Raw genomic sequence first — 15,153 nt, forward strand, 5'->3', positions numbered from 1 at the left:
CATTGCCTTGTACTAGAATGCTAAGATAACTTCCTTCCCCATGTGATAAGCATCTAGTCACCTACTTCAATCACTATTGATAAAGATTAGGCATGAGTCTTCCACCAATCTATGTTCTGGGAAATTTTTACATACCAAAGAATTTCTCATCAGAAATCATTGTCTAAGGCAATTGCCACTTCTGTTTTGTACCCCATACATTTTTTTCAATAAATAAAGCTGACTCCCTGGTCAGTACAGAGATGCTTGCCTGGTGATCAGAGAGAAACTCAAGGCTCTCTCATTCCCTTTCACCGACACCATCCATCCTTCACGGAGCCCTGGACCTGCTAGAGCTGGACCTCTGGCAACTGACTGGCCTAGGAGACCATCATAAAGACAGTCCAGGTCAGGTCCACCTGGGCCAAGGCCCACAACTATACATGGAAGGACTTTGAGAAAATCTATCTAGCCTTTTCAAAGTTCTGTGTCATCTGAGAAAAGATGAATCCCACTAGGGTATTCCTGAATGAGTATCTGGGGAAAGTGTTCTATTGAAGCAGAAACAGAAAATAAATTGTGCCCACCCCATTCTCCAGGCCCACCTCCAATTAAGTTGAAGGCTCAGTGTCCCATTGGCCTGATGGGAATCAAACCTCTTTCTGCTGGCCCTCTGCTACAGCACCCACCGTGATGAGCCTAGATTTGGGCAGAATTCCCCACTCTCCTACTTCCTTTTTCATCACAACTACCCCATGCAAGGAAGAGCACTCATACCCCCATTTACATCTCCATGTGGCAGGCAGCCCCTTTTCCTGAACCTACAATCACTGCATTCTGTTTTCCCTGGAAATAGTGAAACCTCAAAATGTTATGTTTTAAGGTGATTAGGTGATTCATAGGTTCCACCTGTTGGCTAGGTGTTTGTTGCTCTGGGGTCTCATTAACATGTGTTTGGACACAGTAGTGGGGTGTACTGTGCTCTGCCTCCTTTCACCCTTGAGGGTGAAAAGTAGGTAAATGTCTGCCTGCCCTGGGATTCCCTTTTTCCAGTTTCTACCTGTCCACTTGACCTCTCATAGCCTGACATTCAAGTGTGTCTATTTCAGGGGATGTTTAGGGAGTGAGGCTGTCCTTGCCTTCTTTCAAATAAAGACATAGAATTAAAAAAAAAAACTTTTACTATAAAAAATTTCAAAATAAACAAAGCCAAAAATAAAACAGGCTTGTATAGCAAAAAATAAAAGGGAAAATTATAGCATAAAATGATTTTTCCAGATTCTTTTCAAAAGAAATAAGTAGGTATACATCAAGTGATTACACCTTCATATAAGTATGCTAATATTATATAGCAAAAAGTCAGTGTGAAACACTGCATGTATACATGTAACATAAATAGAAAACATATTTATTCTAATATGTTAATATTTTTAGACTGTTTGAATTATATTTACATCTGTTTCTACTAACTATTTAGTAATCTGTTTTAGATTATAAATTCTAAGGGGTCAGAATCTTTGAATTCTCCAAGTCAATTCAATGCATAACTAGAATGTTGAAAATCTGTGACAACTGCATGACCTAAGATACTCATTTTCAATTAGAGATATTTATCCCACAATTTGCTCTTACAGAAGGCTGTGTCACCCAAATGCATGTATTTGTATTTGTTTGTAAATACCTTCACATGTGATTCACTCGGAGTAATTTGAAATTCCAAATTTTCTTCTTTACTTCTTGTTATTGCTAAAAGTAACTGGTATGATTGCCAGTCCAACATAAGATAAAAAAGTTTTTTTTAGAACAAGTTAATTTCTTGTTGGAGTGATCTATAAGTCATATTCCAAACATCTAAAACTACCTCTCCAATGCACACAGCCCCATTGCACGGCACAATTATCCTGCTCTTTATCCCATTAAGGAAAAAATGGTTCTATGGTTCACAGGTGCCAAAAGAACAAAATAAGCCTTATCAGATGTCTCAGCAGAAGGTAAAAATCAGGAAATAATTGTTTCTTAAGTACTTTTCCCTCATAGTCTTTATATGTCTCCCAGATTGTGTAATATCAATAATCTACCTCTTAACAAAAGTTGAGGGACAGATGATTTCACCATTGCTTTTCTCCTTGCTGGCTAACATTTGGAAGAAGAAATATAACTATTTTGAAAGTTTTTTTGAATAGCAGCCTTTCTATTTTTAATGAAAATATCAGAGCTACCAAACCTGAGCCTATGGATTTGGGTTTCAACTTAAAATTGGAGAATCATTCATTTCTTGATTCTACTCTAACAGAATATATCAGATCATAGAAGGTTGTGCAGCAATGCTGAAAGAAGGAAAAATGCTATGCTTTCAGTCTGCAAAGGACAAAAAAAGTGAGACTATATATTCACTGATATGTAAAGTTATTTCTGCTGAAACAAGATGCTTTCCACTAAAGGATCACAATTCTCTCTTTTGACAGGTTTGGAATTGTTAACTTTGCTTTCAGGAAATCATGAAAGGGAAAAAATTAGTCCCCATGTTCTGGAGCAGAGGCACTAAGTCAAATAAAAATACTTCTCTAAGGATCACACAAATGTTTTAAATTACATAAATCAATATGATTCTATCAATATCTCATTTGGAAAGGATCAACTGTAGAAGAACTATTTTGCTAATGTCAAAGGAGTCACTTAGGACACAATTTTTATTGTGGATCTTCTGTCAAATGTCAACATCATGCACAGAAGGAAGGAATCCTGACATGCTAATTTGTCTATTCACGAACCACATGAAATTAGTTCACACCTTGGGAAGGAGCCCAAATTGTCAGTCCACTGCTAGTACATAAAGCACCCTGGAATGATTTCAACACCTCCCACCTTGGATCAAACGAATGTTCCCCAGACAGACATGACTTTGAAGCAGTGGGCTACAGGTCAGCCTTTGCTAGTTCTCTCAGCCAGGTGCCTTTGTGCTATTAACTGTATGACCATATGTGATAGCCACGGGCCCTGCAAGCACTTTGCATCATCTATGCTGATGGAACTATTGCTTAAGTGTTTGATCTGGGCCCATTGTATCACAGGGTTGTGTTAATTAGATAAAAAGTAAATGGACTATATTCTTGTATAGACCAAGCTTTAAGTATCATGGTAACTTTTAGTTAGGCCACTCTCTTTATAAAGAATTTCATTAATATAATTCTAGATGTAAATCATTACTATAATACTTATCTCTTATTAAAAATTATGTGAATACCTGCTCATGATTTAATATCGACTCATAAGATTAATATGAGCTCTACAATAGTATTATTAGTTATTAAGACAAAAATCAATAGGGTGCACAAAAATGGAAAATATAATAAAATAGTAAATGATGACAACCAGTTATGCTCATTTATAAAGTTATACTGGTTTATATTTTAATATAATAAACTGTCACTTTTTCTTTTCCTAACATCCAGATAAGTAATCCATTCACAATGTCAGACCTCAGGATGATAACCAGCTGCTTTGTGCCACCAACACAAATGGTATTTAGTATAAAGAAGATAATTCTAGACCTATGTAATGTGGTATCATTAAGAACATAATGTCAACTATCTGAATTATTTGGGTGGCAAAATCCTCCTCTCTGACACGTCTTTAATCAAGGGACGTCTGTCACTTACAATGCAATTCAATCAAACAAGCTGATGTTTTGAAAAGATTGGAAAACTCTGTAATTTATTTGTCCACATAAGCCTTTTTATTTTATGGTAGCCAGAGCATGACTAGGCCTTCAATAAAACTCTCAGAGATTTATATATTGAATAAATAATGTATAACACAAAAATGATAGCCAAAGCATGACTCAATATGGTGACTGTGGCAAAAGTATGGCCAACATAGAGTTGGGAGTTTGACCATATTGACTGCCCACCCAGCCAAGCATCCAAAACAATTCTTTGGATGTTTGTGCAAACTAGATTCTCAGATCCTGGTGGTTTTCTGAGCCTAATCCTCTTGCCTTTCCATTTATTCCTAGAGCTATTTGATATCCCTTCAATAAATTAATTTTTGCTGAATTCAAACTGAATATGTCTCTATTGTTCTCAACCAAGAACTCTGAGTGATACAAGCACATAGAAGAAATTTTATCAGTGAGAGACTTTTATTCCCTGGGACATTTTTATTCACAGTGCTGCTTTAATGACTATATAGCTTTATAAAAATGTCTTGAATAGTCATAATGAAATTTTCAGGTTGGGAGAATTTGGTAATGGTCAATATTTGCTGAAATCCTGAGAGAATTCTCCAAGGTTCTGCCTCTTCAATCTTAGAAGCCTAACTACATTTCTATACTGAATTCTGTAGTGACAGCTACACTAAAGTACCTTATGTTTAAAATTATAACATATTTCAATGTATTATTCTGTGTGTTTTTATTAAAAATTAATTTTGATTTTATGAATCTAATATAACTTATGAAAGCATAATTTGGACAAATAATCCATTTTCCAAACAACCACCGAATACCATTATTTACCATTAACCTTACAACACATGGCTTAAGTACAATGACAATGCATGTGTTTTTATAAGCTAAGTGTGAATTCAGATCAACATAAATAATTATTTTGAAGGGTGCTTTATCAGAAATGATGTCCAAAATTCTATTCTGTATTAAAACAAGGCTTCACATTATCAATATGAATAATGTTAACATACAGAAGAAAGTAGAACATAGTCAAAACTTCTAGAGTATGTATATTGTTTGGCAATCTAACTCATAGATTAAAGTATCTATGTCAATGGGGTGCCTGGGTGGCTCAGTTGGTTAAGCATCTGACTCTTGGTTTCAGCTCAAGCCATGATCTCACCATTTGTGGACAGACCCCATGTTGGGCTCTGATAATATGGAGCTTGCTTGGGATTCTCTCTCTTCACCTCTCTCTGCCCCTCCCCAGTCTTGCTCTCTCTCCCCTTCAAAATAAATAAATAAACTTAAAAAATGTTTAAAATATCTGTGGGTCATTAAGTAAGAAGAGAAAAGAGCAAAGACTTGCCTCAGACACACACACACATATATGTATGCGTGTGTGTGTATATATATATATATATGTGTGTGTGTGTGTGTGTGTGTGTGTGTGTGTGTGTGTGTGTGTATGAATGAATATATTGGAATTAATTTATTCCAGAGCAGAGACCCATCTATAAAACGTGACCATAATTCCTTTTTTCTATACATTACTCAGTGCTCACCATGATAATGATAAATGATAAATATATTGACTGTATTCCCTGTGCTCTACTCCTTATCTCTGTAACTTATTCATTCTATAACTGGAGGTTTATACCTCTTAATCCCCTTCACCTATTTTATTATATGCTATTGACTATTTTACTTTTTGATAATTTTATACTGGTCCATTAGGAGAGCAAGGTTGTTTGAGAGTAATCATGTAGACATACTTGCGATATAGCTAGTAATTATTAAATAAGTGAGATAAGATATTTGTAACAACCATCCAAAGGTTCAGTTGTCTGCTCTATGGGTCCAGTGAAACTACTGGCTTCGAAATGGTGAAGCTGCATGTTGTTCTATAGCATGTCAAGATATTCAAGATCCCTTCTATGTAGATTGTGTCTACTATGCTAAAGAGCAAGAGATTAGCAGAGTCCTAAAGCTCTGTGTTCAATATAAATGTAAACTGCATTAACCCTCCTCCTTGACCAAGATAAAAAATCATACATTTTCTATATCAACAGGACAAGCCAAGTACCAGAGTCTATGTTGGTTTGTCCTAGTAAAGATACTACCTCCTCACAGAGACTGATTACACTACTCTTGGTTTAATTTATGATAGTCCATCAGCAGTGAACATGTTACTTGTGGTTTTCTCAGGAGTCAAAACAGACAGTTAAAATTTTTATTAGGGATACCTTTTTTAAATAATTGAGGGTAGCACCTGAATCCTTTAAATTTTTGAGTGTGACATATACTTTTCTGTTTCTACCTGGGTTCCAATATGGTTTCTCATTTATTCTCTTTTCCAGTAGCAACAGAATAATCTGCTTTTCTCACACTTTCCTTCTATAATAGCTCTTACTTCACAAAGTACAGAACCAATATGAGTAGCCTACCAGCCAAAAATTATAGCCACACTGAATTTGTACTCTGGAACCCAGCAAGTGACCACAGAAGAGATCTGTGGCCTATATGATGCACTATGACATGAACTGGGGCCAGATTTTCATTTATCATCTAGACTTTTTACAACCTCATTTTAACAAGGATGTATGATGGCATTTTGTGTTCTCTGTTTCAATGTCAACTGATATCCAGTATACAAAGACCTTAAAAGATATTAGTATCTCTCTTTCCTTATATATTTATAGTTTTTCTTATAAATATATTTATGTTCATTTAGCAAAGCACTGGGTGAATAACTACTGAATATATGTGAATGTCATTTCAGGCTTCTATTTCAATGGTCACAGCTTCCCTTTTAATCAATGGATGCTATATGTTTAAGAACTGACTCAGTTCAGAAAACTAAGAATTTGTGATTTTCTATTTTGTTATCTAATATTAACCTTCTGCTTGTCTTATCCTTAGGAACTATTAGTTAATGTCAAGGCCTTTCCAACCTTATAAACATTACGCAGTTATGTTCACCTAGCCACTGAATTAAATGCTAACATCTGGTCTCTGCAATTTTATAAACTTATAACCCACAGAGACAATGGAGAGACCCATTCCATAACATTTCCTATTTTCTATCCTGGCCTATAGAAGAAATATGCCACTGAGCTACTCAACCATGCAGTGGAGTATCCCTATTCCATTCACACATTCTTTATAGTTTTAGACAAGGGCAAATTCTCTGGGTCTTCCTAGGGAGTATAATCAAATGGTATACTCCTTGGTATTTTATAATAAATCAGTTCTATCAAGTCTAATTTTCTTAACATTTTGAGCCCTTCCTCAATACACTACTATGGCAGCTCTGCAATTCTACCTATTTAACCATATGCCTTCTTCTTTTTTTTCAAATTTAAATTTCCAATTGTCCCATTTCAACAGCCAACAGCATATACATAAACAACATGCTCCTTTGCCAGAGTTATTGGAGACTACTCTCATTTTAAAAAATCCTTACCTTTTCCAGCTATAAATTCTTTCCTCCCTGCTCCAGTATTTAAAAGGCATATTCCTAAATATACTATGTTGGTTATTGCAAGTATGTTAGCCAGATGCAATAGTCTTTTCATTGAATGATCACTTTCTTTCAACAGCAATGAGAGCATTCCTCTCTTTAGGGTTTACAAAGATTTAACCTAGTTATTCCACTAGAAGCAATGAAAAGAGTCTGAGGTAATACATGAGGACCACAAGTATCATCATGTAAGGTATCTACTTCTTGTGAACACTTCTTAATTTTAATCAATGGGCATATTCTCCTTAATGAGTAAAGATTTATGATACTGTGCTTTAAGAGGCATTAAGATCTTCCATTCACCTCTCTTGTATAGATTCTAGGTAGCATTGGTTCCAGTGGAATTAGATACACATAGAACAGACTTGAACCTAGCTCAGAGGTTGGAGCTAAGCTAGTCAAGCCTGGATCAGATGAGTAGCAACCAACTCACAGACCAATGTGTGTAAAATTAAATAATTAGTATTCAAATCTCCTGAGTTTGGGAATGGCTTGTCATGCAGCAATATTGTTGCAACAGCTGACTGTTATAGAATAGTATTCACTTCAGAAACTGAGGAATTAAATTAGCATATATAATTTCATATTTTCGCCCGAGTCTGATGATGTTCTTATTTTAATATTTGCCAAACTAATATGTCTATAAATATAAAACAGAGTATCGGTAGTTCACTGTTTATAAGAACTACTATTACCATAAAAATTAATTTTCAACTAGCACATATTACAACAGATGAGAGTTTAGCAATAATTTATCCTAACTTATTTCAGATTCTGGCCAAACAGCCTACCAACCTAAAAAGATCTAAATAGATAGATGTGTGAATGAATGATGGGACAGAATTTAAAAGAACTTTGGTGTTCTATAGACTTACTTTTAAATGTTTGATCCACAACTGTTTATTTTGTTCATTTTAGCAGACTGCATAACTCACAGAGATATAATTTTCCAACTGTATAACAGGAATAATCATACCAACTTCCACCAAACTGGTGTGAGTTTATAATGAGATATATGTGGATTTGCATATCACATTACATATCACAGGATCTGAAAACAATAGGCATTCAATCTATGCTGGGTTTCCCCCCTCTTCTACTCTTCCTATCAGTAAATTTAAAGAAGAATAATACTAAACACTAATATTTACAGTATCACTAGCTTCATAACTTTTGCTCCCATAAGAAGAGAGAGAACAGACCTAATCATTTTGATACCCTATCTTAAATTTTGTTAGACTTGTCTAGGTGTATCTTTAGTATGATTATGCTGGCTTATCTCATGTATGAATAATTTGGGAAATCAAGATTCTTAAGAAAGTTACAAGAAAGCCACTGCTGCATTTGAATGCCAACATGACAGACATTCTAGAAATGCACACAAGGATGTTTATTTTGAAGTCTTGAGTTTTTCCTGGCACATTACAGTGTGAAATATTAATTCATTTTGAATGTTTTAAAAGATATTTTGAATAAACACAGTTATAAAAATGAAGTGGAAACTCTAACCAGGAGCTTAAAAGCACATTTAAAAAAGAGATAATCCATTAATTTAGCTCTTATAAGTGTTGAAAACAGATTAAAAAAATTTTAAACAAGCAAAATTGCTGGTATACACAGTTGCTTGCTCTTCCCTGACATGTTTCTTTCCTCTCCCACCACTGATGTTTGAATTTCCTATTGACAAATTCATTTTTTCTTACTCAACCACCAGGTTTCAAATATGGCTCTGACCCCCCAGAAAGGGAAGAAAATGAGGTTCTTGAGTGGCTTTAACCTATCAGCAGATTATGCTAATTATACAACCAAGGAAATCTTTACTGGTGCTTCTAGGAGAAAAAAGTTTATTCTTTTGAGAAAAACACTCAAATAGACTCATGGAAAAGAAGATATGACCTACAGTGTCTCTTTTCAATCCCAGGATAAACCTATATGATAATGGAATGAACCCAGAGAAAATACAGCCAAGAAGTTGAGACGGAAGGACTGAATCTGAATCTAGTCATATCTGAAGTCAGAGGTTTCCCTGGACTTTTAAGTTCTCTGAGCCAATAAATCAGAGGCTCATTTACTGTATTTTGCCATATAAAGCACCCTGATTTTTTTTGAAAAAGAAGTAGCTTATTTATTAAATAAGTAAGCTTTTTGTAGTCATTTTTAGAAACTCAACAGAACATATAAATCTTAGTCTCTGTAATCTTTTCTGTGTGGGAATTCTGCTTTTGTTATTTAATGGCTGATCTTGCCTAAGAATCTCAGTTGAGGTGCTATAACAAATTATACAGATTGAGTGGCTTAGAAATAAGAATGGGGTGCCTGGGTGGCTCAGTCGCTTAAATGTCCGACTTTGGCTCAGGTCATGATCTCACGGTTCGTGGGTTCGAGCCCCGCATCGGGCTCTGTGCTGACAGCTCAGAGCCTGGAGCCTGCTTCTGATTCTATGTCTCCCTCTCTCTCTGACCCTCCCCTGCTCATGCTCGCTCTCTCTCTCTCTCTCTCAAAAATTAAAAAAAAACATTAAAAATATATATTTAGAAATAAGAAAAAAATTGTTTCTCACAGTTCTAGAGGCTGGAAGTAGAGATCAGGGTTTTAGCATGATCAGGTTCTGGTGAAGCTCTTCTGGATTGCAGACTGCTAACTCCCTGTTGTATCCTCACGTGGTGGAAAGAGAGAAAACTAGCCCTCTTCTTCTTCTTTCTTTTTTTAAGTTTATTTTGAGAGAGAGAGAGAGTACATGTGAGTGTGAGTGGTGGAGGGGCCGAGAGAAGAGAGAGAGCATCCCAAGATGCATGTATCCCAAGACACAGGACTTGATCTCACGAACAGTGAGATTATGACTTGAGCTAAAATCAAGAGTCAGATGCTTAACCACCTGAGCCACCCAGGAACCCCTCTGGCCTCTTCTTATAAAGGCATTAATCACATTTATGAGAGCTCTGCCCTCATGACATGATAAACTTCCAAAGGCCCTACTTTCAATACCTCTAATACCTTTACACTAGGGATTTGATTTAAAGATAGGAATTTTTAGGGGACACACACATTCAGTATATAACAGTAAATAAATTAATATATATGTTCCTCAGTTTCCTCATATATATCATAGAGATAATAGTAAGTACCTACATCACAGGTTAGGGTTAAATAAGCTAGTATATGTAAAGCACTAGTGAGATCTGGCATATAGCATATTCAATAAATGATAGCTATTATGATTATCATTGCCTTTAATTAATTAGAATTTTATAGAGAGTCTTTTAATTCCACTTCTATACAACATGAACATAAGATATTCCCTTTAAATAAGATAAAATGTTAAAACAAGTATCAATGCAAATATTCAAAAATTTCAACTATAAAAATTCAGTGAACCACCAAAGGAATTTAATAAAATTTTCTTAACTTGATCACTGTATCATCAATATATGAATATGCTAACAATAAATTGGAAAGAACAGTGAACCTCACTGGGTTGCACACATAAAAAGCTATAAGGAAAAAGTAAATTTCTGAAAAGTTATTAGTAATTCTGCACATTGCAATTGACTTATATGTTTAGTAGAAGGCAGGTTAGGGTACATTGAAACACCTCAAAATATCACAGGGTAAAGCAAACAAAAGTTAGATTCTTGAATTTTCAACAAGTTTTTACTGGCCCACACAACCCTCTAAGGTCAATTGTCCTCTATAAGGTGAGTCAGTAAATTAGTTTGAGAATTTCAATGAAACCCCAACACACTACATATAGTGAAGAAAAAGAAAAAATTGGGAAATGTCACTTCCATTTTCATTATATATTTCATAACTAGGCACATGATCCTACCTAATAGCAAGCCACCTAAGAAACTCAGTCTCCCTTATGCCACAAAAAGAAAAGAAAATGGGATAGTTTCAAGCGCTAATTAATATCTATAGGTTAAAAAGTAAATATGAAATTGTTTATAATCTCTAATGAAACTGTACCTTATACCTTAAAATAAAAAGCTCATAATGTTAAAATTAAAAATTAAACATGATCAAAATAAATATGAATAAATAATACGATATCTGAAAATATCATGGATATGTCATGAAAATTGTCATGAGGAAGGTAGCTGCCTAACGTGTAATCACCACTGCTTAGAGATATGCTATCATCTTTCCACCCTTAATCTCTTTGAGTAAATCTTTAACTGTTGCATGGTCCCTTTTACAATTCTCCTATTTCTTACAAGAAGAGGTTTCCTTCAAAACCTTTGAGCCTATGGTATCTGATAAAATTAATTCAATTTATTAGAACCTCTCTGGGAAGGCTTTAAAACTAAAGATTAAATTAGCAAATTCTAAGACACAGTAAAAGATGTTTAGTTCATTATCATAACTGAGAAGCAAGAACAAGAGGCGACGGACAGGCCTGGAGCTAAAGCGGTCACTCTGAACTCCTCAGAATCTAAGTCTTTACAGGATAATGAGGACTTGTTCCATCTGTTGGTTTCAAATATACACTTAGCAAGAATCACAGTCAAGGAGGTATTTCTTTTGACTACACCTACAACCTCTAATTTGGCCTGGAGCAGAGTTGATAAGAAGGCTGGAGACTCTTAGGAGAGGTTTCCATTTCCATTTCATAGTCATTATTTACTCAGTATTTCTTTAAAAAAATTTATCTGAGTCCCAAAATGGGACAGAATCACTGAAAAGTCTATGAACTTTGATTATAGTCAACAGATTTAAAAATCTACTTGTAAATTCCCATGTTCAACAATAATGAAACTGTACATCTTAGTTAATAATAATTACAATATCTATAATGACACTTCAGTTCAAAGAATAAAATGTATACTAGAATAACATCTAATTTTCTTTTCAACATCCATACACACAAAATATATACTTTTTACTATCTCAGCTTCCTAGAAGAAATGATTATGGCACAATTGTTTTCTTTTTAATTAATTTAATTTTTTAAAAAGAATGAATATATAGTCTAAATTTATCTTCAAAGGTAGGACAGAGTCAATGTTTGACTGATGAAATTTCCTCTCATCAACTGACAGTGTAGCTCCAAACAACTAAAGCAAAAGTGGGAATATTGTATTTGTATACTTATTTTTACTTGAAAATAGCAGCAAGGTATATAACACAGAATATATATTTATATATTAAAAGGAATAAAATACTAGAAACTTTTCATAAAGATGGAAGCTTGAGTTTGACATGAATGAGCAATCATCCCTCTGTAACATAAAACAATAGCCAGAGAAGGAAAGCTAATAAAACAGTAAGGCTTTTGATAATAGCAAAAAATTATTGCAAGTGACAGAAAACTCAACATTTAAAAAAGTTTTTAATGAAAATACCAGCATTAGCAAAACTGTGTAAGAAACAGACCTCCCACATATTGCTGCTAAAAGTGTAGATTGTTACAACCATTATGGAAAACTGTCAGCATCCCCTAAAGCTGAATATGTATCTATCCTTCAACCTGGTAATTACACACCTAGGTATGCTCCCAACAGAAATGCATACCTATGTTCATTGAAAAATGAGTTCCAGTATGTTCAGAGCATTACTATAAATAATAGCTTCCAACAAAAACTATACAAAATGCTTATCTGCAGAAAAGTAGATAGATAAACTGTGGTATAGTCACACCATGGAATCCAGAATATCAGCAGGAATAAACAAACAATAACTACACATGACAATATGAATGCATCTCATAAGCAAAGTATTGAGCCAAAGAATCCAGACCAAAAAATTTATATGTGATCCATTTATATAAAATTCAAAACTAGCAAAGCTACTCTACACTATGAGGATACAGGATATTGGTTGCCCTGGGATGTTACTGATCAACTAGTGGAGAGCATCTGAGAAGCTTCTGGAGTAATAATAACATTGTATTTCTTGACCTAGGCTTAAGTTACACAAATTTGTTCAGATTGTGGAAATTCATTATTTATGAGAATTCAAAAATTATACGTGAAACTCATTAGCAAAAAAGTGTTGGTTTACAAATTGGCCCCTGTACATGGAGGGCAAGGAGAGACCAAAGAAAGAAGCAGACCACTCCCTTGGTAGGTGGCAGTTTTAACAATCAAGGGAACTTACCTTTGAGGTTTGTCTTCAGCAGGTACAAGATGAGATCTTGGCACCCGTCCAACAGAATCTTAAATGTTTATACAGCACCTTTAACTGAGTTTAGGCAAGTATACCACTCAGATGGTCTCAGCAACACTTCACTTTCTCAAAGCTGCATTCTTGAAACAAGAACATATATTGGTGGCAGAACATATATTCCCAGGATGGGGGAGGGGTGGGGAGAAGCTTCTGAATGTGTTGTCTGGTTTGAGCTCAGGGATCAACCGGCAGTCACACTCTCTTGATGACCTGTATCAACAAAGAGGCATCTATTAAAAACTTCAGATGTAACACAGGCTTCAAACAACCTGCTTCTCAGGTACACAAAGTGTCCCCGTTTTTCAGGGTTTTTTTTCTCATCTGTGTGCATTTGTGAGGCTATGCATGACGTGAAAAGGACCTCCTGCCATTATAGGTCTTTCCTTTCAAATATAAACTCAGTGAAGAAATAAATTTCTCATTTCACAAATGCCTTGTACCTGCCTGTACTCAGCTCTGTGACCATTTTTGAGCCAATCAATAGAGCTACCCAAAATAGAATGTGCTGAATACTGTTTCACTTAAATATCCACCCAAAGTTTGGTGTGGGGTAATTTTCTTTCAAATTATTTGGACTGAAAATTGGGAAACAGATTTTCTATCTATAAAACAAACAAGCAAACAAACAAACAAGCATTTCTGTTTTCTTGCCAAAAATAGAGTGAATGGATGCTGTGTATCAGAGGTCAAGATAACTCTCAAACAAAAGAGAGCATGTATGATTTGACACTGAGGAGGACCGTGACTACAGCTGTTCAGGTGAGCTGAGTTGTCCTCAATTCCCATGGTGGCTGATGTAAGCTGATTATTGCCTGTGATGTCACTGTGTTTGAACCCAGAAAAAGCAAAGAAAGCCAGTGAGAAAATAAAAACAAAACAAAGGAGGACACAAAAAAGAGCCATCTCCCAAGAAGTAGAACTGAAGTCAACTGAGACAAATAAAGTAATAAAGTCTATCAAAGATATCAAATATAGAACAATTTGTGGAGAAACAACAAAACAAAATGGATTTTCAATTTAAATTTTTCAACAATAAACTAAAAATAAATAGTTATGGTTGAAAGTTAATTTGACCAGGAAGATCTACTGAAAAAATAAAAATATAGAAAGAGCAAAAATGATGAAAACCAGTAATGAAAAGTTGAGTTATTGAGGGCATAGACAAGAGAATTTTCACCTGTATAAAAGAAGTCTTCAAATTTAAAAAAAGGAAGTGATAGAAGAGAGATAATATTTAAACAAATCAAGAACTTTTATTTTATTTGAAGGAAGATTTGTGCCTGAAGATTGACAAGACTCTCTAGGTCCCAAGGAGAATCTTTTAAAAAGGTCATTTACTTAGACATATCCTAGGGAAAATTTTGAATTCCAACAGTAAATATAAAATCTTATAAGCTTCTAGAAGAGCAAGTAACTTTTAAAGGAAAGAGAATCTGACTAAATCTGACTTATTTATAATAAAACTTAGTAGTCAATGAAACATAATCTACTGAGACCAAAGCAGTTATATTCAATTTACTATTCACCTGTCTGTCAGAGAAATGGAATGACATTTTCAGGTCTAAATGGATTCCAAATATCTATCACCCATGTGTTCTGAGGAAAATAATTATGAAAAAACAACAACCAAATTACAATTACAACAGAACTAAGATATTATAAAAGATGAGCATCATATAGAGGAAAGAGTGGTAAGTAATGACTTGCAATTTACATAATTAACTCTAAATGGATATGTTATTTTGATTGGGAAATTATAATTGTGCTACAAAGTAAGGTTTCCTAAAAGAAATGTGACAAATCATGAGGGAAACCCTAA

The sequence above is a fragment of the Suricata suricatta genome, chromosome 5 (assembly GCF_006229205.1).
Source record: "Suricata suricatta isolate VVHF042 chromosome 5, meerkat_22Aug2017_6uvM2_HiC, whole genome shotgun sequence".
Classification (NCBI taxonomy): domain Eukaryota; kingdom Metazoa; phylum Chordata; class Mammalia; order Carnivora; family Herpestidae; genus Suricata; species Suricata suricatta.